This window comes from Micromesistius poutassou (assembly GCF_964030765.1).
Source record: "Micromesistius poutassou genome assembly, chromosome: 5".
Classification (NCBI taxonomy): domain Eukaryota; kingdom Metazoa; phylum Chordata; class Actinopteri; order Gadiformes; family Gadidae; genus Micromesistius; species Micromesistius poutassou.
In genome coordinates, this window is record NC_140275.1 from 17,729,241 (window position 1) to 17,753,609 (window position 24,369).

General features: G+C 46.2%; 1 pseudogene across 1 annotated transcript; it reads left to right on the forward strand.

Annotated features, from left to right (window-relative positions):
* The first annotated feature begins 711 nt into the window (after positions 1–711).
* On the forward strand, positions 712–21,656 carry LOC311343675 (transducin-like enhancer protein 1; annotated as a pseudogene). Its single transcript, XR_014684133.1, has 20 exons — positions 712–1,497; positions 1,947–2,047; positions 3,142–3,205; positions 4,171–4,215; positions 7,199–7,261; positions 7,760–7,864; positions 11,139–11,370; positions 11,764–11,780; positions 13,955–14,068; positions 14,472–14,525; positions 16,010–16,159; positions 16,875–17,013; positions 17,340–17,533; positions 18,379–18,454; positions 18,665–18,917; positions 19,408–19,653; positions 20,019–20,165; positions 20,768–20,918; positions 21,188–21,264; positions 21,494–21,656. The product of XR_014684133.1 is annotated as a transducin-like enhancer protein 1 (transcript).
* The last annotated feature ends 2,713 nt before the right edge of the window (positions 21,657–24,369 follow it).

The following is a 24,369-nucleotide window of genomic DNA, read 5'->3' on the forward strand; positions in this document are numbered from 1 at the left end:
CATCAGTTTACAGAAACTAAAATGCAATCGTCTACATATTTTTTTGAAACATTCCAAATATAGTTTTTATTAATGCTTAAATGCTTAAATAATACAGCCAGTATGTTCAATGTGTGTCAACGGCATCAATATTTCATTATTGATATCACAATTTTTTTCTTTATTGTACCTGTATTATTCATTTGCTTTGTAAACTTTTGTTTCCCATGCAAACACAGCGCCTTTAATTTGAATACGAATACGAGAGAAAGAGAGAGAGAGAGAGAGAGAGAGAGAGAGATTATTTGTTGTGGCACTTGTGAGGAAGATTCACATTCGGTCTGTGTGCATTTGTGTGAGAGGGTGTGTAGATTCGCGCACATGTGCAAACGTGCGTATACATGCGCGCGCATTTGTTAAACCATTGCCTGCGCCCACGTTACTTTGATTGACATGTGAGATTTACCATTCTTCCCATACTTCGCGCCCGTTGCATCCCGAATGTAAGCTGTTGCGACGCGTTGATTGGCTACAATCTGTCTAGCTCCTCGGATCAACAGATCGGAATACACATGCTGGATGTCTATTGGTCAAAGCTATAAATTGCATCATTAGCCCACGTGGAACAGCGGCTATGATTGGTCTATGTTGGTTTTGTGGGCGGGTTCTCCGTTTTGGTTAGCTGGGGAGAGCGAAACCACCGCGTGAGAAAGTTGCTATTGAGGTAAAACCGAGCTCGAGGACGCACTGTTGCCGCCGCGACCGTGGTTTGTTGTTGTCAAAACTTGCATTTCCGTCTTTTAAGGACCGTCTTTTGGGTCGGCGAGTTTTTCAACATACTTGCTTGGTAGTTGGGAAGCTTTTTTGGTCAAGCATTTAACCACCGGACAACCACAACGAGTCAAGTGGGAACTCTTGAGAGCAATTAACTTGTGTGGATTTGTTTCTCGTGCGCTGAGACCATGTTCTGACCGCTTTGTGGCGGTCTCAATGTAGTCTGCTTCCGGGCCTGGTGATTTCAGCTTTTTTGGTGTTTGTTTTGTTGTCTACTTTTTCGGATTACCGTGGATCCTTTACGAGAACCCAGCACGAAGCCAGCCTCGAGCCACACATATGCTATACTAAAGGTTGCTTCTGTGTTCCGTTCTCACCTGGCTGATGCTCCTCCGAGCTAATGACCCGTTTCCCGTGTTTTTCCGGTTGATTTACGACCGTACGCTCGCCGGAGCGCGAAGAGCGAGCAAGTGAAAGAAAGGAGCCGAGCTCCGGAGAAGGGGGCTGGGGGGGGGGGGAGTTGGGATTCATTTAGGACGCCTGGCAAAGTCGGACGGAGCACCGGGTCACTCTGGTTTTTGAAGTAAAGCTCGTTCATATTCCAAGCTGATCCAATAACGATGGATAGATCTCCCCTCATCTAGAACCAAGCCTGATCCTTGTTCTGATCCCGTAAGAAGGGTAATATCAAGAAACGGGCACATCCTCTCGGAGATAAAGATGTTCCCCCAGGGCCGACACCCGGTAATATATTTTTGTTCCAATATTGTAAGCAGTTTTTGTGTTCCCATGTCGTGCATCATGCTTTTGTGACTTAGTCTTATAATATAGTCTTTGTTTTACCGTAGCTGTTTGTTTTTTTCTACGTCTACAGCCTTTAGCCCAATCACATGTTCACATTATGCGCTCCCTTGATAATTAGTGCATGCAAGTGCACTTGGCAATGGAGTGGGGGTTGATTGTTGTTGGCTTATGTTGTTAGTTTAATAATCGCCTCTAATTAAAGTTGTTGACATTTCGCGTGAGCCACAGAGCAAAGTAGATGCAACAGAGGCCTTATAATTAAACATGTTGTGGATGTTTCTGAACCCATTTTGTGTGTGTGTGTGTGTGTGTGTGTGTGTGTGTGTGTGTGTGTGTGTGTGTGTGTGTGTGTGTGTGTGTGTGTGTGTGTGTGTGTGTGTGTGTGTCAGACGCCTCACCAGCCTCCAGGGCAGCCCTTCAAGTTCACCATCCCTGAGTCACTGGACCGGATCAAGGAGGAGTTTCAGTTTCTGCAGGCGCAGTACCACAGGTAAATACACAGAAAAATGAATGCACATAAAACCATAATTGGCATAATTACAGTTCTTCTTGGCCTCATTGACCTCTTTGCCTAAATGAGCTAATTGTGTTCTCATGAGTAACACAGACACACACACACACACACACACACACACACACACACACACACACACACCATATGAGTAGTTTTTGACTCTCACAGTGGCAGGTCCATGCCACAGCAATGAGCAGAAGCCAGGGTGGTGTGGGTCTTTCATAAATCACTCTTTATTGAGAGAGAGGAGTGTTTTTTCTATTGGCTTGTGCAAACTCTCATACACTCTGCTCATCCACAGCTAACCATGCTTTGAATATTTGAATGCATGTGTGAGATGTATTCCCGATGCCTGCTGCGGCTATGCCCAACCATTGTTGGGCGGCTGGTAATTATGAGTTGCGGTAGCAATCTTCTGCTGGTTGTGCCCTCTTGGGAGCCTGTTTGACGGCCTGTATGTCTTCTTCAGGACCTATTAATCCTTCTGTGGCCTTGTGTCGTTTGTGGGCCTGCTTGCGAGTGTGGCCAGCTTGGGGTACTTTATTTGATTTGATCCATTGTGATGTTCATTTACATGGACTGACATGGTCACACATCTCTGTTATGGTAAAAAAATAATTGCCCAACACATGACGATAATCCAGCTTCTCATAGGAAGTTTGGCTATGTACCCCCCCCCCCCCCAGGCTACCAGCCAATCATCTGTAGTTGCTACTGAGTGTGTGCGAAAGCTATGGATGCAGACCATTGATACCCAGGAAGTGTTCCCCCTTATAACCATATTGATGTGTTATATTTAGTTAGTTTAGTCATTCATCAATACAAGACAAGCTTTTTCTGCACAAACATTCTGACTGAACCCAAACATTCTGCAGCATTTATGTTCAATACAATTCTTATTGGATACAATTATTATTTTGTCTGACATGGTTATGTACATATCAGTATGGATAGTATACATTGGTTTACTGGTTTATGCGATGAATGCAAGTAAGACTTTCTTCTTCATTGACCTGAGTCCTTATTTCTTTTTAAATTGATGTTGATCTCTTTCTGTAACCTTCTCTCAGTTTGAAGTTGGAGTGTGAGAAGCTTGCTAGTGAGAAGACAGAGATGCAGAGACACTATGTCATGGTAAGTCTAAAGTTAACATCACAATCAACTACTCCTTTTGTGTAGTCGTTGCATCGCATCATTGCCTGAAATATCCCAAACATTCAAAACATTAAGGGTTGAAAGAACATGAATAAAACATCACAAAGAGAACTCAATTTTAGATCCTGGCAACTTTCTGCCAGGATCTGGCAGAAAGTACTCTTTTATAGTACGTTTGTTTCAGATGTGGGGTACAGCTGAATACGGTGCCAGTCGTAGTACTACTTTAGATACTAACCTGGCCCACGCTGAATACCTAATTAAATCATAACAAGCTGTCACCTGCTATTGTAGTCTCATTGCTTCCATGAAACACACACACACGCACACACACACAACCAATACACACGAGCAACCAATACACACCTGCGTACAACCAATATACACATAGTTGTCTTCATGGGAGAAGAAGAGTTATGCTAATTTTACGGAGTGATCCGGTGCCGTAGTCTCTTGTAAAGTTATTCGTTTTTTTCTTGTAATCTTAGTGTGCACTGCAGCATTCAGCACAGCGCCTCTTAAATAGTCCAAGTAGCCCATAAAACCAGATCTGTTCAGAGAGTCACATGTCCTTCCATCGATCGTTGGGTCATTTGTCACATCTATCAGCCTCTATGACCGTTGACTGTATGACAAACGGAGCACATTTACACACAAATGGATGATCTAATTATAGCCCAGAGAGAGGGACAATCCTCCCTTTCCTGACATTTGTAGTGTAAAATCCAATGTTTGAATAACATGGTTGATAGGACCCCTCACTCAGTCTCCTGTGTAATCCACTTTGTCATGTATCAACGTGCATGTCACCTACACAGGAAGCTGGGGTTGGGGTCATGTTTGCTGAAGCAATTTTTAAATAGATTTGCCCTTCCTTGAGTCCTCTGCTGTTTTGTGTTTTTCAACTGCCCTCCCAAATAATCCACCTGTCCCTCTCTCTGCAGTACTACGAGATGTCCTACGGGCTTAACATAGAGATGCACAAACAGGTACGTTCTGCGTAGGCTCCGGCCTCCTGGTCTGTGACTCTTTGATTCTTTTGAATCCCAGCCTCTCCCTCTTCGTCCCTGTTCTCCTTCAATCACGTCCTCGTTTTGATCTGTCTGGCCTCCGATTTTTCATGTGCTTTTGACTCTACGATTGTGTGTGTGTGTGTGTGTGTGTGTGTGTGTGTGTGTGTGTGTGTGTGTGTGTGTGTGTGTGTGTGTGTGTGTGTGTGTGTGTGTGTGTGTGTGTGTGTGTGTGTGTGTGTGTGTGTGATCGATGGGCCTGTGTCTCCCATTTCCCTGGTTAGGGCTGGCCGGCTGAGCCCCGAGGCAGGATGAATGGCTATATAGATTGATTGGTGCTGTCTGGGGGAGCGGCCTGCTTTATTACATTAGAGGGGCAAGGCTAGGGAGGGCAGAGGAATCGATCGCAGAGAGGCCCTTTATCGAGGAAGCGGCCGGGAGAAGAGGGACGGCAGAGAAGACTGACTCTGTCAGGCAGGGAGACATGGGCGCACAAACATGAACACACACACCCCCTTCTCACACTTTTCGAAAGTCAAACATCTCAGATGTGTACACACCGAGTAAGAAAACATACTGGCACAGTATATCAGGTGTGTCCACACAAGACGGTGGGCGTGCAAGCACTTCTCTCGCGCACATCCACACACAGATTTCCCCACAGGAGCAGAGCTCAGAGCATTTACCAGTAATTACCCTCGCGATCGACCGGTTAAACTACAGGAAATTGGAGGTGGATCGGCCCGGCTGGCTCACTGAAGGGTGGAGGTGCTGGCCTCCTTCGCACTCTTCTTCTTTCTCACACTGTCCCCCTCTCGCTCTCTCCCCCTCTTTGTCTGTATTCTAAGTACTTTGTCTTTCTTTATCTGTGCAAATTCTACTCTTCTTTCACACACACACACACACACACACACACACACACACACACACACACACACACACACACACACACACACACACACACACACACACACAGTAAAACTCCAGGGGAGGTCATTAGCTTGGAATTGTAGTTGTCAGAGCAACAAGCTTCTGTTGTCTGTGGTGGGGGTGGGCATAGGGAATACAGACAACCACCCACCTCCTGCTGGGAGGGAGGGTTACAAAAAAAAGTGTGTGTGTACACCACTTGTGTGTAATGTGAGGCGTGCTAGTATTTGTTAGTTCATTCTTTATTTTTTTTCCTAAGTCCATATGAATCACCGTCAGTGAGTACAATACAGATAATTGTATTGGATTTTTTCAGGACCTTTAGCCTGTGAGCAATATGGATGTGTATGGTGTTTTTATCATGGAGACCTTCATCAATTTACTACACTTCTGTTGTGGAAGGACCATGTCGGCTCTGTGTCTGTATGAATCCAGCCATATCTGAACTTTACAAGTATTGGCTACCTTTTTGTGGTGTGTTTTATGTACTTCCAAAGCACAAGTCTGCTCTCACCACACTAACGTGGGTTACAGCCTCAAGGATTTGCGGTTTGTTTGTATCCTGTTAGCTCTGTTATCATGTTAGCTAAGTCCATTTAGCTGATCTGACCCTTTGGTAGTGGGTCACACTATTCTCAGACATCCTAATCCACAAGCCTAATTATAGGCTTACAACTGGATTTCTGGAATGGTCCTCAATAGGACAAGATTTAGCTGGAATTGCTCTTCTAATGAACCCACTAGGTTTGGGTTTGTCTGGATTTGGTATTCTTTGGTTTAGTTTGCCAAAGCCTCCCCACCTATGCCCCTAGCAGTGTTTTACAGGGTGAGCTTACATCGGTTTCTGAGTTTGACCGTAGATTATCTTTCTCAGTTAAAAGGATGCTCCTGAATTGAGCTGGTTGGCGCAGTGTGGAGACCGGTGTTGCAAATTAGCGTCCACTATAAACGCTATGAAACTTGCATCAGTTAGATGATCCATTTGTCTAATTAAAACAAAATAGATTGATGCAAAAGGTATGCCAACTCAATTTTCTAGGATAGTCATATTATTTAATTTGACCCAATTTATTTTGCCATCTTCTGGCCAATAGGTCTACACATATCAAAAGGTTACATGCAAGTCATTTTATTCAAGCGGTCCAATTTTCTGCATTATTTAAGGTACTTGACTATCGAACACATCAGAACTATCATTATGCACTCCAAGGACATCATGGGCCCACTAGGTTTGTCAGAGGTTCTGACTTCTCTCTCGTGTGTGTGTGTGTGTGTGTGTGTGTGTGTGTGTGTGTGTGTGTGTGTGTGTGTGTGTGTGTGTGTGTGTGTGTGTGTGTGTGTGTGTGTGTGTGTGTGTGTGTGTGTACTTGAGTGCGCTGCCGCCCGAAGAGCCATTATTACGTTTCACGACTTTGATTCCCTCTTTGCCCTGACCCTCCTCGTATCAATTTGATTGGATGATGTGTAATACGAGTCTTGTTATCTGATTTGACTCCACCAAGGGGCTATCTAGTTTCCGCCAATTGTAGCCACCTCCGGGGTTTGGTGGGGGGGGGGTGTAGGCGGATGTGTTGGCATGGATACTATAAGAGGAGGCAAGTAGGGGCAAATGAAATTAGGAAGTGATGAGATTATTTTGAAGCACTGATGGGAAGAGAAACCCAAAGAAGAGAGTGAGGGAGGGAGTTAGACCGGGCTATGTAGTGAAACCCGAACTGTGAGTGTTAGGTTTTAGAAAGAAGGATTTCTAATTATAATCTGGATGACTGAGTGGCTGAGACGATGGCTGTGCAGTTTCTTGGGTTTCTTGTCGATTTTTTTGTCAAGGTTGCATTGTGTGTTGAGGCCTTCATGTACTGTAAATGAGATTTCCTGTATCAGCTTATAATACTGAGAATTGACTGTAATTCATGCATTAAACATAAACCCCTCACGCTTTCTCCCTCTGTTTTTCTGCCTCTCTCCCCCTTCCTCCCTCGCTGTTCGTCTTCCTCCCCATCTCGCTCTTCCTCTATCTGTTTTTCTCCCTCAGACTGAGATTGCAAAGAGACTAAACACCATCTGTGCCCAAGTCATTCCCTTCCTCTCTCAGGAGGTAAGTGTGTGTCATGTGTGTGTCATGTGTGTGTCATGTGTGTGTCATGTGTGTGTGTGTGTGTGTGTGTGTTGGACGGTTGCGTGTGGTGGACGGCTATGCGTGCGAAGTGGACGGGTGTCTGTGTGCGCGCATTGGATGGGTGTGCTTATAATTCATTTATACTTGTGTGTCGTTCTCTCTGCCAGCCTCCACTCATGACATGGTGTTGCTGTGAATCTTTTTTTAATGCGTGGAAACAAGAATTAGTGTGAAATGTAGCCTGGCTGCTAGCATGAATTAATAAAAAATCTCAATTTCTCCACACAATAATTGTATATAGTGCAACCTCAGGGCATAACTAAAAGTTATTAATTGAAAAGCTCTCAATTTTGACACGTTAACCAGCAGCCGCTCATCACCCCGTTCTGATCAGCAGCATATTTGTGTTGTTTTTTTTTTGTTCCGTGTATATGTCTGTGTGTGTGCATGGATGCGTGTGTGTGTGTGTGTGTGTAGCATCAGCAGCAGGTGGTCCAAGCTGTGGAGCGAGCCAAGCAAGTGACGATGGCAGAGCTTAACGCTGTCATCGGCGTGCGTGGCCTCCCAGGCCTGCCCCCAACGGTGTGTATTTCCTCATCTTCCTCCTCTTCACATTCCGGCGCTGGTCTGCTGCGTCTCGTTGTGCGACTTGGTTGACGTATTAACTTCTAGGTGGTGGTACAAAGCAACTTGAGCTAAACCAATTCTATTGAGATGCATGTTAATGAGCAGTTAGGGGTTAGGCATCCTCCTCATATCTGCTCACAGGTAGGCTGTGAACATTGGGTCTCAAACCCAGAACCATCGGCTGGGTATCGAAACACCTTAACCAGGACTATCCTGCCCCCCTTGCTGTTATACATGTCAGATCAAATCAAAAATACATAGGAGGAGAAGGGCTTTTACTTTGAAACCCCAGGTTTTTCACCTTGATCCTTAGAATTCAGCCAACAAACATAAACCTGGCTTTCGTGTTTACAATTATGTTCCATTTGCTGTTCCTCTGCATCCACGTCAAATATCAGAGTTGCAGTCCGGTGGCTGTCGATCTGTGGGAAATGCTGGGCAACTTCTACGTCAGTTCGGCAGCACATGATGCTACCTGACGCTCCTGGAGACAAGACAACCAGAGTTGAATAAGGCTTCTGGTTACCACTCTACCACTCTATCGATTGTCTGGCATGGAGTCATATAGTGAGAGGCGTCGCCAGATAAGTGTTGGTGTGCGTGGGCGCATCCATGTTTGTCTAAAAGACAAGCGGCCCCTTCCCAACTGCTCTGTTGTGGCTAGAGCCCACTGATGTGTTATGTCTTTGAGAATGGAGTTTGGAAGAGAGGGTGTTGGTAGACACACATACACACACAGCTATGTTTTCTAATAGTGCTACAGTTCCCAGCCCCGCCTGATTCCTGGATGCAGCCTGACCCTGTGCATATTTCTCATTCGCTAGTCTAATGGAATTCCTTGCGTTCTCCCTCTTCTACTTTATTTGCCAGGAAGCCCATCTCATAGTATTCCATATAGCGATATACATTCGAGAAAATAAACTGTAGATTGGACTCAGGTATCAGAGGACATGGCTTTTTTTAAATCATATATATATATATAAACATCTTGGGTGGAGGTTGGGGGGGGGGGGTTCAGCGGTCGGGTGGAGGGTAAATGGTCAAATGGCTTTTTGCAGTGTGTGTGTGTGTGTGTGTGTGTGGCAGTTGCTGTTTGAGTCTTAATTGTAGGATTTGAGTGTTTGCTAAGGGGTGGTGGTTGGGGGTATGGGAGTTTGGTTGGTGTGCGGGGAGGTGGGGGCATCCTGGCATCCCCTCCCTCCCTAGCACCCACCCCTCCTTCTGTCTCCCACGCCAGCCTGCCATTCACCCCCATTTGTGTGAGTTAAATGAGTGTAATGAAGCATGCTGGCCCCTTGCATCTACACACACACACACAGACACACACACACACACACACACACACACACACACACACACACACACACACACACACACACACACACACACACACACACACACACACACACAGTCTATGCTAACACCCTCTGACGCACCAGGGCTCTCCTTGCCTCTACCAATACTTCCCCTCCATTTACTCTCAACAGGGTGTGCGCTTGAGTTTGTGTGTGTGTGTGAAGCAGAGCATGCATTTCTATTATCTCTGGAAACAGAACAGGCATGCAGTTGTGTGTGTATGTGTACATGCCTTGTATATCAAAGCTCTGGGTATGCTTGTCAGTGTGATCAAGTGTGACGTGTGTGTTTTATGTTTGATTGTTTAGTGGGCAAGCCAACTGGGAAAATGGTGTCTGTGTGTATGCGCGTGGCTATGCATGTGTTTGCGCAAGAGCGAGTCTTGACAGCGTGGGTTGAGCCTCTGGGTGTAGCGAGAGCCTGGTTTGGTGTGTGTATGTGGGGGTGAGGGCTGGAAAGGGGGAGAGAGAGAGGTTAGTCAATTAGGTGAGATAAAACGGCGGTTTGACCTTCAGTGGCCCTCCCTCTTTCCCCAACGGCCCTCCCTCTCTCCCCCCCGGCCGCGGTGTGTCTCTGGGCCAGGGTTCCCGGGCCGCTGTCTGAAGAGGCAATAATGATGTTTGGGAACACAAAGGCATTTCACGCTCCGGCGAGCGCCTGATTTGGTGTGAAAGAGTGAGCAGGGCTGCCAGCCAAGCGCACCCCTCACACAGCCACAGCCTTCTGCCACTCTCCCGCTTCCTCTCTTTCTCTCTCTCTCTCACTCCCTCTTCCTCTCGCTCTCTCTCTCCCCCTCTCATTTTACCCGTTCCCTTTCCCCACTTTTAGAAATTCCCGTTTGTCCTCTTTTGCCTCCTCTCTCTTGCCTTGCGTCTCTCTCCACTCTGCTTGATGCCTAGAGCTACAGGCAACGGCTACCCCTCCCCCTAACCCCTTCTTGCTCTCTCACCCCCCTCCGCTCCCTCCCACCATTTCCACCCCATCCTTGGGTTCTGGGCTGTGATCCCAGCTGTCAGTATTGTTTAGTGTTTGACCCCAGAGGGGGGGCGGGGCGGGGAGGTGGCGGGGTGGGGGGGATGTGTGTCTCTGGGGGCGGATATGTCCACTGTCCTCTATCTGGAGCACAGCGGCTTTTTGTAGGTGTTGTAAACTAGTGCACATAAGGAACTTCTCCATCTGTTGAGACCTGCAGCGCAGTGCTTGCGTGTGTGTGTGTGTGTGTGGTTGTGCATGCTCATTTTGGGGTTATGAGAGCCTGCTCATATATCAGGTTCTAAAGTAAATCTACAAAGTCTTGAGGTCAAACTACCTTTGTATGTGTGTGGGGCCGGTGAGGAGCCCTATAAACTCACACCGCTCTTTTTTTAAACCAATATTGTGCTCTACAGATGCACCCTTATCACATGTCTTTAGTGTTGTATGAGGGCAAATGTTTGTTAATGTTCTATGATGGGACCATTTTACTGTCCAATATCTGCATGCCTATTAAATGATCAATCAAGCCACAAGACTTGGCAAACATAAATACACACAGAATACTTCATTGGACTGGGTTGATGGCTGAGGTTTTTGATGGGTTGGTTTTCAGTCATTCAAAGTGTACCTTAAACGTTAGTTTAACCCTATTCTAAACAATCAATACAAGTCAAATGGGGCAGGATAATGGAGCTATGGACGAAGTGAAAGGTGACTGGGTTGTCCCTAATCTACCTGTAGGCATCCCTTAACAAGATGCCCAATCCTCACCTCATTGTAATATTATAGTAGAGGTGGTGGCGGAGCAGAGTAAATAATACAAATCGACCCCCGACGGTCATGCCGGTGAGCGACTGCTCTAATCCGACTAACTCTCTCCCCTCCTCTTCCTCCACAGCAGCACCTCTCCCACGCACACGCCGCGGCCGGCGCCGGCGCCCCCGTGCCCCTCACGCCCCACCCGGCCGGGCTGCATCCCTCTCAGCTGGGGGGCTCGGCGGGCCTGCTGGCGCTGTCGGGGGCCCTGGGAGCCATGCCCACCCACCACCTGGCGGGGAAGGAAGGCGGCGATAAGAAGCCCCACCCCTCCGAGCCTCACCCCCACCCCAGCGGGGCCGACCACCTCCGAGGTGAGCAAAGCGCACCCGCCTCGCAACGCAGGGGCTATCTGCGGTAGCCACCCCGGGAACCACCCCATCCCCACCCACCCATCTCCCCCACCCCCCACACCTAGCCCATCCTAGCCAACCCTATCTCAGAAGAGACGGTTCTGGAGAATTCCAACAGATTATTTTTTGTCTAATCTGTAATGTTTGCTGTTCATACATTTTTTTATGTTAATAAATATACTGAAACATGTCCTGTGGTTTGGAATTCTAATTATTTCTCCTTCTTTTTTTTATGATTAATCTTTTTTTGGTTGGCGGGATTTTTTTTATTTCATTTTTATTTTATTTTTTCCTCCTCTGGGCAACTGACAACTTGACAACCTGAACGTGTGTGTGTGTCTCCCGTGACGACAGACCGCGAGCCGGGCACAGTGAGTACCCTCCTGGTTCTAAGTTTCATCATATTCATGCACCTGAACACAGCAGCTTGGCCAGTTGAGTACGAGGGGCCCATGAGGGCAGCAGACCACAGTACCCAACCTCGGCAGAGGTGTGCAGGGGATTTATACCTCACAATATGTACTTATTTTAGTCAAATTACGTGTGTGTGTGTCCGCTAAGTGTGGTAAACTAACTGGGTGACACACTGGAAAGAAAGCAATCCAAGTACAGTTGGGTTTCTCCAATATGAACAGACCGAGAGCAGTCCATCCCTAGCCTGTATGGATGAGATTCTGTTCTGGTTTGCTGTATGTGCGTGCGTGTGTGGGTGGTTTGAGCCTGTCCACTGGGTACTTCTGCCCCAGATCTGTTGTTATGTGTTAGCCTTGCCTCCTTCCTCTGTCCTCAAAATGAGTCTTGTAGCATGTACCCACTACACCACACATTCTCGCTATCACACAGTCACACATGCTCCAGCACCGCCACAAACACGTCCCCTCTCTCTCTCTCTCACTCTCTTTCTCTCCTCCAGCCCACATTGTTGTGCCTATTTAACACCTCAGTGAGCAGATTAACCACACACATGCGCAGGCGCCCGTGCACACACACGCGCAGGAGCCTGTGCACACACACACACACACACATATACACACACACATACTGAACACACACACACGCACACACCCCCTCTCCTGCCACCCCTGATCCATGTGCTTAAAGACTCATTGTGTTTAATATCCCCGCCACTGAGGGAGAGAGGCGGTGGGGGCTTGGGAAGGGGAAGGGTCTGTGTGTGTCTAAGCTGGCAGGGTCATATGACACTGTGTGTGTGTGTGTGTGTGTGTGTGTGTGTGTGTGTGTGTGTGTGTGTGTGTGTGTGTGTGTGTGTGTGTGTGTGTGTGTGTGTGTGTGTGTGTGTGTGTGTGTGTGTGTGTGTGTGTGTGTGTGTGTGTGTGCTTAAAGAGACAAGAGGTGGGGGATGGGTGGGCTGCTCGGGGGTGCAGGGGGAGGCTTACGTCGTACAGGTCAGTGCTCCTCTGCTCTGTTCACTAAAACCTTTTCAATGAGGGGGGGGGCGTGAAGGAAGGAACTATTGAGAAGAATGCAGAATGTCCCGTCCCCTGCCAGCCCTTCTTATTCTTCTGCTCTCCTCTCTGACAGCATCTCTCCATCCTTTCTGTCCTCTAATCTCTCACCTCTTTTCATCTGCACCTCCTCCGGCTTCTTCCCCGTTCAGCTAGTCCACCACATATTTTGTGTGTGTGTGTGTGTGTGTGTGTGTGTGTGTGTGTGTGTGTGTGTGTGTGTGTGTGTGTGTGTGTGTGTGTGTGTGTGTGTGTGTGTGTGTGTGTGTGTGTGTGTGTGTGTGTGTGTGTGTGTGCATTTCATTGACAGGCAAAGACTATAATGGACTCAAAATGAAGCTCTAATCCACTAACAATAGAATCCGTTGGTGTGTGTGTGTGTTGTCAGTCCTGTGACGCGCAAGGGGGTTGGGTGATGCGCAAGTAACGAGCGCACAAACACACGGTCTGTTACACACTTACTTGCACACAGCGGCTTTCACAGTCAATTACACAATGTGTGGGTAGACACACACGCACACACACGCATCCATGCGCACAAACTGCAGATTTTTCTGCTCGTCGGACCCAGGAGAGGGTCTGAGAGCCACTCCATGTAGTCATCAACTTATGGTGTGTGTGTGTACGAGACAGAGGTCAAGGGAGGGAGACAGTGTGCAGTGGTTGAGTGTGGGTGCTCCTAGTGCCAGTGCTGCTGTGTGCCATTAACCCAGGAGGGAGTGATAGCGTGTTTTTATAACCTGCTCCACGCGGAGCACTACGGCTTTGCATTGAGTGCTTAATGGGCCGAAGCCTTCCCTCTCGCGTGCAACGCATGCACAATGAGGGCTCTGCTTCCACAGGGCAGGCCGGTCTAGTGATTAGGATAGTTGATGGTTGCTAGATTAAAAACCGCTCCCTCATTCCATGTCCGCAAGACTTGAGCAGCCCTACCTGCTCATTCACGTTATTTTAGGAAAAAAGGTCACTGAAAGTCCCCCAGGAGAAAGGTGTCTAAACGTCTGAATAGTGTCGACGAGTAGAGGTAGTAGAGGTTGTTTGTTTATTCAGTGTATATATATTTTTTTCTGTGTTTCCAGAGTAACGCCATGCTGCCTGAAAGTCTGAGGAACTCTGACAAGCGGCGCAACGGGCCGGACTTCCTCAACGACTCCAAGAAACGCAAAGTAGAGGACAAGGACTCCAGCCACTATGTGAGACACCAGCCATTTTTTGTGTGTGTGTGTGTGTGGGGGTGGACTAGTTTTCACATGCAGTTTTAGCCAAATGGAAGGCAAGCTTTATTTAATTATATTTCAAATGGAGAATTTTGGTCAACTACCATCTGTAGTCATCAACCTCGGACACACTTTGGAAACAAAGTGTGTGTTTGTGTGTGGACGTGGGTCCGTTAAAAAGCCCAAAAAAATATCACATTAGTCGAGTGAGTAGGTCATAACACAAACCATCACAGGACGTTTCGGCGATATCGTGTTTGCTTTTTTCCGAGCTAATGCGCTGATGCTAAGCTTTGGGGTAAACGGCCGGGTGAGCCGGAGCGTTTGAAGTGGAATGTGAAATGTGTTGGTGGTGCTAAGTGGCCGTCTGCCTTCACAGGACAGTGACGGGGACAAGAGTGACGATAACCTGGTGGTGGATGTCTCTAATGAGGTACGTGTGCTGCTCCACCTCTCCTCCTTCTCCTTTGTTGCTCTTTTTGCACCCTCTGAGCTTGCTCAGAGGGTGCAAATTTGCTTTGTGTGATTTTACCTCTTTAGTAGCTGTGTTCTTTTATTCTACCTCTTCTTTCTATGCGCTCTTTGTGCTCTTCTACCTGTTCTTTTTATTGTGTGAATCAAACTCTTTAAATGGCTTAGTGTGCTATTCTACTTCGTTTAATTCTACCTTATCTTTTTATTAGCTCTCTATGCTAGTCCTCCACTTCTTTTCTTTTTTTTTAAGCCTTTATGATATTACACATCTTTTATTAGCCTTTCATGCTAGACTACCTCTTCTATGTACTGGCGTAATTTGGTTTTTTCGGGCCGACAACAGGGTGGGAATGGTGATCTTCCATTGAAACTGTTCTGTTTATTGTGCAGCATTATTTATTGATTTACTTTTTATAGCAATGAAAGTAAATATTGTTAACAGCATTGAGTAATTTGATAAGAGCTGAGGAAGTATAGGAGTCGACTGATATTTATTGGAAGGCAACTTATTTCAATATCTTATTGAGGTCATGTAATTTATGAAACTGAAACCAATGCAACCCATGTCTGGCTAAAGACCAGTTTTGAAAATGTTTTGTGGAATAAAAGCTAAATGTGCATAACACTATGCGTCCTCTTTAAAAGATAATAAATCACTAAGCTACATGAGGTAATAAAAACAATTGAATGACTGAACAAAAAAAATGTATTACAATAGATGGAACAAATCTGGGGCTTTCTAAATTTAGGCCTAGGCTACTACAAGTGTAGACTATATGTAGAATATAAAACAGCACGAAAGAAAGGCTGTCAGCCTGTTCCTCTTTTTCGTCTACAACATTTGCTGATGTGCTGCAAAGTCAGAAATATCTTGCTAATTGTCAGTTGAGTGACGGATGATGAGTTGCTACAGTATAGATTGCTTTACTGACTTGGCTTGTCTTTCATAGTCGCTGTATTCTTTGACGTGACGGCTTCTCGATTATTTAATGAGGTTTGCGCTATTAAACGTTGTTGCACATCATTGCATGTAGCTTTTCTTCCAGACGGTTGAATTGATTTTAGGGAGTTTTCATCATCTCTTCGGCTCCTCTGATTGGCCTTTATATTGTACACTGATCAAACACTTCAAAATGAATATCTGCCCATCGATCAGAGCATCCCTAACTAGCCCTGTTTGCTATTATACATCCTCTATTAGCATTTCGTGCTAGTCTACCCCTTTTTATTAACTATCTGTGCTATTCTACCGTGGCTTCTTTCGTTAGCTTTTTATGCTGTGCAAACTGATACATCTTTTTTTACCCATTGATTTTCTGCACCTTCGTATGTTTTACTTTAATTTGCAATGGTTGAAAAAAAAAAAAAATTTAAAAAAGAAAACACAGACAGACAGGTTTGAAGTTTACACACGATGGAGATTAACAATTCACTCTCCCCCAGGACCCGTCGTCACCCCGGGGCACCCCTCTGCCCTCCCCCAGGGAGAACGGCCTGGATAAGGGACGCGTCCTCAAGAAAGACCCCTGCAGCCCGGCCTCCACGGCCTCCTCGGCCAGCTCGTCCTCGCTCAAGTCCAAAGAGATGGCCATGGTAAGAGAGCACCTGACTATCAACAGGAGACATCAACAGCAGATACTCACCAGTAGGGCTGTGCAATTTATTGCATTTTAATCAAAGTCCTATTTTTGTCATAGCTCATCTGGAACGGTCGAAATTAATTTATTTAAAAAAGAAAAGAAAAAAAAGATCAAAACAGAAATTATGCCCATTTAGAGCACCTGGTACATAATAAATGTTACTACTTATTATTACCACAGAATCAATCATATGTTAATAGAACTGAATAATCGCAATATCAGTAAAATAATGGTTATCATTTTGGTGATAATCATGCAGCCCAAGAGACCAACTTAGTGGGGCAATTGCTAACATCTCTCTTTTTATTCTTATTTGAATCCCTTTTCATGGATTTAAGCCATGCAGGACATTGGCTGGGTCGTTTAACCTTAAGGAATCCTTTGACAAGATCCTTAACCCATATCTGCCCTTCAATGACTTCTATCTTAATACACTGAATTCAGGTCATGTTGGATAAAGCATCTGCCAAATGACTAAATAGTAAATAATAAAAGAGTACTTTGCAGATCTACTCAGTCAAAAGTTGTGTATCATGTTGTATATCTGTAAAAAAGCGTATATAAGACCTATCAAGAGAAACTGTTTGAGTGGGGTTGGGAACCTTCAGCTGTCACTAATCACTAATACATCAATCATTTTTTATTTTTTCCACTGTTCGTCCTGTCAGCGTGACAAGGCCGGCACGCCAGGGTTAAAATCGAGCACACCCACACCTAGAGGAGACTCCACCCCCGGACCAAGCTCCACCCCTGGGTTACGGCCCGGCCTATCAAAACCCCCCTCCATGGAAATGCCCCACCCACCAAGTAAGCCTTGCTCATGCTTGATTTTTAAACCTGTCGTATTTGCTAACTAACGTCGTTGGTAGTGCTTATAGGAAATATGCAACAAATTTCAATGGGAAACACTTGATTGGTTATGTAGGATTTCAAGGAAAATAGCAGACACAAAATGGGCACCTTATGAACAATTTGACATAAATGCAATTTTGCGATGATTAAAGGTCTTGTAGATGTTGATTGTTGATGCAATGCTGTTCAAAGAGTAACTAACCTCATCTCTCCTCCCTCCCTCCCCCTCATCTCTCCTCCCTCCCTCCCCCTCATCTCTCCTCCTCCCTCCCTCCCCCTAGCCGCGGGCCTGCGGACCCCTATGGCCGTGCCCGGTCCGTACCCGGGTGCGTTCGGTATGCTGCCCCACGGGGCGGGGATGAACGGGGACCTGGCGGGCGCCGCCGCCTACGCCGCCGGGCTGCACAACATGTCGCCTCAGATGAGCGCCGCCGCCGCCGCCGCCGCCGTCGCAGCGTACGGCCGCTCCCCCATGGTGAGAGCCCCACCCCGGGGTTTCCCCTGGCAACCACCATGTGCTAGGGCGCTGAGATCAACAACCTGTTGACGGTCTCAACATTGTGTGTCTCTTCTTCTTCTTTTTTTATCTGCTAGATTTGAATTGATCTGTCAATTATTAATACACACTAGTCATAAATATGAATACTTTACCTTCTCTGTTTGTTGGGCTGTGTTGGTCTAAAACTAGCTTCCGGCAAAATAACCTATTATCGTCAAATATTTGGGCGTGGACTCTGTGTCTATATACTCTGAGTCTATATACTCTGAGTCTATAGACCCAGGCAGGTGCCTGCGGTTGGCTGAGTCACATCTGCGGTGGAACAGCATGTCTTAAAGGACTGCTAACAAGCTCTAATCTGCTGCAGGTGCTGGAGATGATCAGCAGGCAGGTGTGCCTTGTTGAGAAGCTCCAGCCTCCCGCCACGAGCCTTCAGGCTCCACGGCGTCTGTCCGTGGTGCTGCACTAGGCTGTTTGTCCCCCTCCCAGGCGAGGCTTCCTCGGTTGCTATGGCGTCACGGCTGTGTCCGCACTCCACTTCTTCTTCTTCTTCTTCTATTTTTTAACGTCTCTGCACTGCGGTTATTGAGGCCATTTGTGGCGTAGGTGTTAGACGGCTCCTCGCGATGTTTGCACTGTCGCTCGTGTTTAAATAGACTCGGCGAACTCCCAAGAACAAACGAGTGCCTGTGTGTTTATGTATGTGAGTCTGTTTGATTTGTTTCCCTAATGACAATGTTTGCCTTCCCATCCTGTTACGGCGACCGTTTGTCTTAGGCCAACAGACGTGTTTTTGAACCTGGACATGTTGTGTTTTTAAGGTTGGCTTTGACCCCCATTCCATATGCGGGTGGGCTGGACTACCGCCAGTCTGACAGGCATCCCTGGAGGCAAACCGTGAGTGTTTGTCTGTGACCTCATGTTTTTACTATGTTTGTTTTTATTAGTTCCAAAATGGTTAGGTAATGATTCTGAAGTAATTCTCAGAATCATTATCATCAATTCTCTCTCTCTCTCTCTCTCTCTCTCTCTCTCTCTCTCTCTCTCTCTCTCTCTCTCTCTCTCTCTCTCTCTCTCTCTCTCTCTCTCTCTCTCTCTCTCTCTCAGGGCGTACTCCTTCCATGTGGCGGCCGACGGCCAGATGCAGCCCGTGCCGTTCCCGCCCGACGCCCTGGTGGGGCCGGGCATCCCTCGCCACGCCCGTCAGATCAACACGCTGAACCACGGCGAGGTGGTGTGCGCCGTCACCATCAGCAACCCCACGCGCCACGTCTACACCACGGGCGGGAAGGGCTGCGTCAAGGTCTGGGACATCAGTCACCCCGGCAACAAGAGCCCCGTCTCCCAGCTCGACTGTCTGGTGAGGAGATGCCTTTAAAAAGATCCCCAGTGCGCGCGCGTGTTTGTATTGGTGTGTCTCTCTTTCTTCGGGATTGGGCAAAATACACGATGGTGACAGCCGGTGCAGAGCAGCATTGGGGCCCGGGGCTCCGAGGGGCCCTGTCTTTGTGCGCCCCGTCTTTGTGCGCCCCGTCTTTGTGGGCCTCACTGCTTGGTCTCAGGACCGGTTAGGGCACGTTTTATTTGGGATGAATAGGCAATTTAATTGTTGGGATATTCCCGATGTTGACTGCTTGTACATGGAGGGTTATAACACACCTCACTGCAGTCGGTTCCCAAGTAATCACTGAGAGGTTAGGACAGCCACTGCTGACCGTGAAATATGAACCTCCGCGAGCACAGAGATGTCCTGGAAAACAGCTGGACAATGACGAGCTATAAAGAGAGGGAATCCTGACTGTGTGTCATAGGGGTAACACAGATCTGGTTGGTCCCCTGTGCTCCTATAGAACCGGGACAACTACATCCGCTCTGCCGTCTCCTCCCCGACGGCCGCACGCTCATCGTGGGCGGCGAGGCCAGCACGCTGTCATCTGGGACCTGGCCACGCCCACTCCCCGGATCAAGGCGGAGCTGACGTCGTCGGCGCTGCGTGCTACGCCCTGGCCATCAGCCCTGACTCCAAGGTGTGCTTCTCCTGCTGCAGCGACGGGAACATCGCCGTGTGGGACCTCCACAACCAGACGCTGGTCAGGGTGAGACTCTAAGCCGGCTGTGCCCCCCCCTGCTGGCGCCCGTGGACCCCGACTGAGATGCTAACACCCTGCCTGCTTGGACAGCACCGTTTCCTTGGTCTGACGATTTGTACGACGGCTTAAACCACTAGATTAACAATATTATTAACAATATTATATTAATATATATTTAGTTTGAAGTAGAAAAAAAAGCATAGTGTTATACAGTTTAAAAAGGATGTGCAATTATATAAATGTCGACTAGGTTAAGAGTCGGCATTTTTACAGCTCCTATTTATTTATGTATCTATTGTATATATGTATATATATCATGTCCTTCTCTATATGTATATCTAAACAATGGTTCTCTTCTGTGGTGCATGCAGGCAGTTCCAGGGCCACACGACGGGGCCAGCTGTATAGACATCTCCAACGACGGCACCAAGCTGTGGACCGGCGGCCTGGACAACACGGTCCGGTCCTGGGACCTGCGGGAGGGACGGCAGCTCCAGCAGCACGACTTCACCTCCCAGGTAGCCCCCCGCCACTCCCTGGCCGCTGCCTCATCGGCAGTGGCGATTAGCAGTCGCTAATGAGGCAAGACTCGACCTAAAGAACAATCCGCGAGCGCACCCTGTGTAGAGTGAACACAAATAAGACAACAAAGCACACTGACACAGATGAGGCGAGATTGTACTCAAAGGGCTCATGTCAGGCCACCAGGTGTGGGTGGGAGTAGCTGGTACAAGCCGTTTGGCACAGGAAGGAAGGGAAGGAATGATTTTCATACTGTCATCACAATTGGGCGTGTCACACCTAGATGTACGCTGGATAGATCAGTCCACCCGCCTACCCAGTGGACTGTAGCTAACGTTGCTCATCTATCCTTCATATATCTGGGTGGACACGCCCACTTGTGATTGTCACTATGAAAATCATTCCTTCCCTGTGCCAGGCGCTTTTACCGGCTAATCACACCCACACCTGGTGGCATGACATGAACGCAAAGACACAAATGAGGTGAGAACTCATAGGTCAACTCGGCAGAGGAATTCCTCCACCAACAGAATGCCATGACCTGACGGTGGTAAAGTAGGTCATCTCACTGTATGGGTGTTTTTTCCCCCCCGTGCAGATCTTCTCTCTGGGCTACTGTCCCACGGGAGAGTGGCTGGCCGTGGGCATGGAGAGCAGCAACGTGGAGGTCCTTCACGTCACTAAGCCTGACAAGTACCAGCTGCACCTGCACGAGAGCTGCGTCCTCTCCCTGCAGTTAGCCTCCTGCGGTGAGTCAACAGCAGGAGTCAGCACCTGTCAGCTCGCTCTCGCTCTCTCGCTGTGTGTGTGTGTGTGTGTGTGTGTCTTTGTCTCTCTCTCCTGGTCTCCAGCTCTCTCTTTTCTGTCTCTGTCTTGGTCTCTGTCTCTCGATGTATAAACTTTATTACAGGCTCTAGACCCAATAGCAAGACATACAACATAAAAGTATGTATGATGTTCGAATCATGGTGTTAATTTGATGTGCTTGTGTTTTCCTTTGTACATTTTGCGTCGCCAGGTAAATGGTTCGTGAGCACTGGAAAAGACAACCTACTGAACGCATGGAGAACGCCGTACGGTGCCAGCATATTCCAGGTCAGAAGCACACATTGTTTTCCTGTTGAGCTGGGCGTTGAAGCCAAACCAGCCCGACCCAGTTTCACACTGACCTTTGAGAGCACATTCAATAAGATTACACCGTTGCTTGATGAACGAGAATCAACATTATTATCTAGTTCTATTACGTGTGTTTAGAGCTTCATCTGCTGTGTTTCCCTTGCTCTGGTTTCCCCTGTTAACTGACCCTTGTTTTTCTCCCCTGCAGTCCAAGGAGTCTTCGTCGGTGCTGAGCTGCGACATCTCAGTGGATGACAAGTACATCGTCACTGGCTCAGGGGACAAGAAGGCCACCGTCTACGAAGTTATCTACTAGAGTTTTACACCGAGAAACCTTCATTTCTTCTTTTTATCTTTTTTCTTTGGTCCAGCCCACCAATATGTTTTGTGGGGAATTTTCCTGCAATTCAACAGGAGGAGAGACCTTTTTTTTCCTTTTTTTTTTGAACTCCTATCTCCGGCCTCGCAGGAATAAGCGTATGGTTGTATGGACCGTCCAAGGAGTTTTTAGAATCCTTTTTTTCGGGTTCAAACTTGGGAGAGAATGACTTTAGGGTGTTCTGCCGCCGACGTGGAAATGTACCAGGACTAATCTACAGACCCTGCTGGACCAAATGTGACGCATACAGCGGGCGACACGACGTCCATTATGGTATCTCTTATCTCAACTGTGAAACTAAACTATGAAGCGTTATGAGAGAGAGAAGAGAGAGAGAGAGAGAGAGAGAGAGAGAGAGAGGAGAGAGAGAGAGAGAGAGAGAGAGAGAGAGAGAGAGAGAGAGAGAGAGAGAGAGAGAGAGAGAGAGAGAGAGAGAGAGAGAGAGAGAGAGAGAGAGAGAGAGAGAGAGAGAGAGAGAGATTTCAATATAATGAGCGTAAATGAGACATGTTAGGTTTCCTTCCAGAAGGACAATGTGCAGATGGCGACCTCACTGACCCCTCCACTCAACTGACCCTGATTCTGACCATGTGACCTCAAGCTGCTGAATAGTGCTCATCGGACACACATTTGTTCCGTATGTGGTGCAGGCCTAAATGCGGGCTGGGCGTCTAATTATCATGCTGGTGTTGTTTTCTGTGAACGGCTTATTTGCCTTTCACTCCATGTGGAAGCGGGCTGATGATGCCGTGTTTCGCTCTCATCTCACATACTGTGTATCGTTGTTGGATTAGCCCTTGAGATGCCACTTTAAATATCAAGTGATCCATGTCAGGGTGGAATGTCTTAACATAGGCCTTGCTGCACTGTTGGATTTTCCTGTAAGGAAATATATCCTTCACTAACTGTACTCCAACTGTACCCACTCTCCTTTATTAGAAACTCCTTTATTTTAGAAACATCTTCAGATACTTTTTATTTAAGGATGACTTCTTTTTGTTTGTCTGAAAAACAGTTTTTGATCTTATGGCCCAGTGGTAGGCAAGACCTTGAGGCAAGACAGAATTCTGTTTTAATTTCTGAAATGCTGTTTAAACTACTGTCGTCTTAAGTCATCCTAGCTAGTCTGACTTGATCACTTGAAATTCATTCCAAATAACATTTCCATTTCTTTTGTTTACGTTCAGTCATCAGAAAAAAAACGACATGATTGGTCAGATAGTATGAGAAGAACAACCATGATTGGTCTGATAGTATAACATATACAATCTCTTATGTAATGCCCTCTTGAGTGCTGACTTGAAATTCTACTTTGGCCTCCTTAATGACATTTAACATTAATGAATCTAGTATGGCAACTGTATGTATCCATGTCTAGTTAAAATGTGGTTACCAGATGTGTACAGGTGGAAATAGATTGAATTCAAGATGTATTTATCCTTCCGTCTTAATTACTCATAATTTACGATATAAATTTTTATTTAGACAAAATTAACAAATCCAGAATTGAGCCCAAAACCTGCCTTTGAAACACAATGTCTTACCTGCCTCACAAGCATAGCCCAGATTTAAAACGCTTTTTAGCTTCACACACAACCTGGTTAGATATTGTGAATTTCATTATTAAAAATGACATCTCATTTGTGGAAATGGTAGTCAAATAAATTAAATGAGTCATTTAAATCCTTTCACTAATCTAGCTTGTTTACCAAATAAACTTTTTTTTTTTTTAAACTAGTGTCTCGAAAACAGGTCTATTCTATTACAGGTCGACCATTTCTTTCTTTTCTATAATATTTTCATAAGAAATCCATTTGAACACCTGATGGATTCCGAGTCCGTTTTTTTGGTGAAATGGCGTATAGCGCCGCATGGAAACTGTTTCAACTTGAAGACAGTCTGCCTCAAAAGTCTTAACTTTGTTGACTTCATGACTAGGCTATTTTTGTTATGTTTTTTATAATTTGGTGGTCATTTGTTTGATATGTATAAAGTGTATAGTTTTCTTTTTCTTATCACTTACTTGCGATAGAAATGAACTTTTTTTTGTATGTGTTTTACAAGGAAAAGATCAATCTTTCAATGAGAACACTAAATGGTCTTAATGCTAGATGACAAATGGTTTTAAAGTGTAGACAATAAATGTTTGGATTTTTTAACTGGTGTGGAATCAATTGATGGGTGATGAATACATTTCAATATTGTTCCTTTTAAATTACCCTTTTCCAGCTTCTACAGGTTTTACGTAGCTTATACTGGACATTTATTCATATTTTGTGTTGCTGGTGTGAATGGAGGTTGATTATTAAGGAATTACTGAATTAGCAATGAAAGTGCAATGATACACGATGACAATCAAAATCTAATTTAACATTTTATAATTGCTTTAAGTTCTACATTAACACAGTTAATGGTGAATTAAAGACGATGTTAATTATGTTATAATCTAACTTATTATAGTATAATTTTATATATTATATATATATTTTTGATTAGATCAATGCGATTTGTTCAATATTTAATTTGCTTATTAAATATGAGCTGCTACCTGAAAAGCCCTGAATAAGGTGATTAACCCTGATCATCTCATCACAATGACACCAGTCAACGGGCGGGATATATTAGGCAGCAATCGACCAGTCACTTCTTGAAGTTAATCAGTTGAATCAGGACAAATGGGCAGGCTCTAAGAATCTGAGCGACTT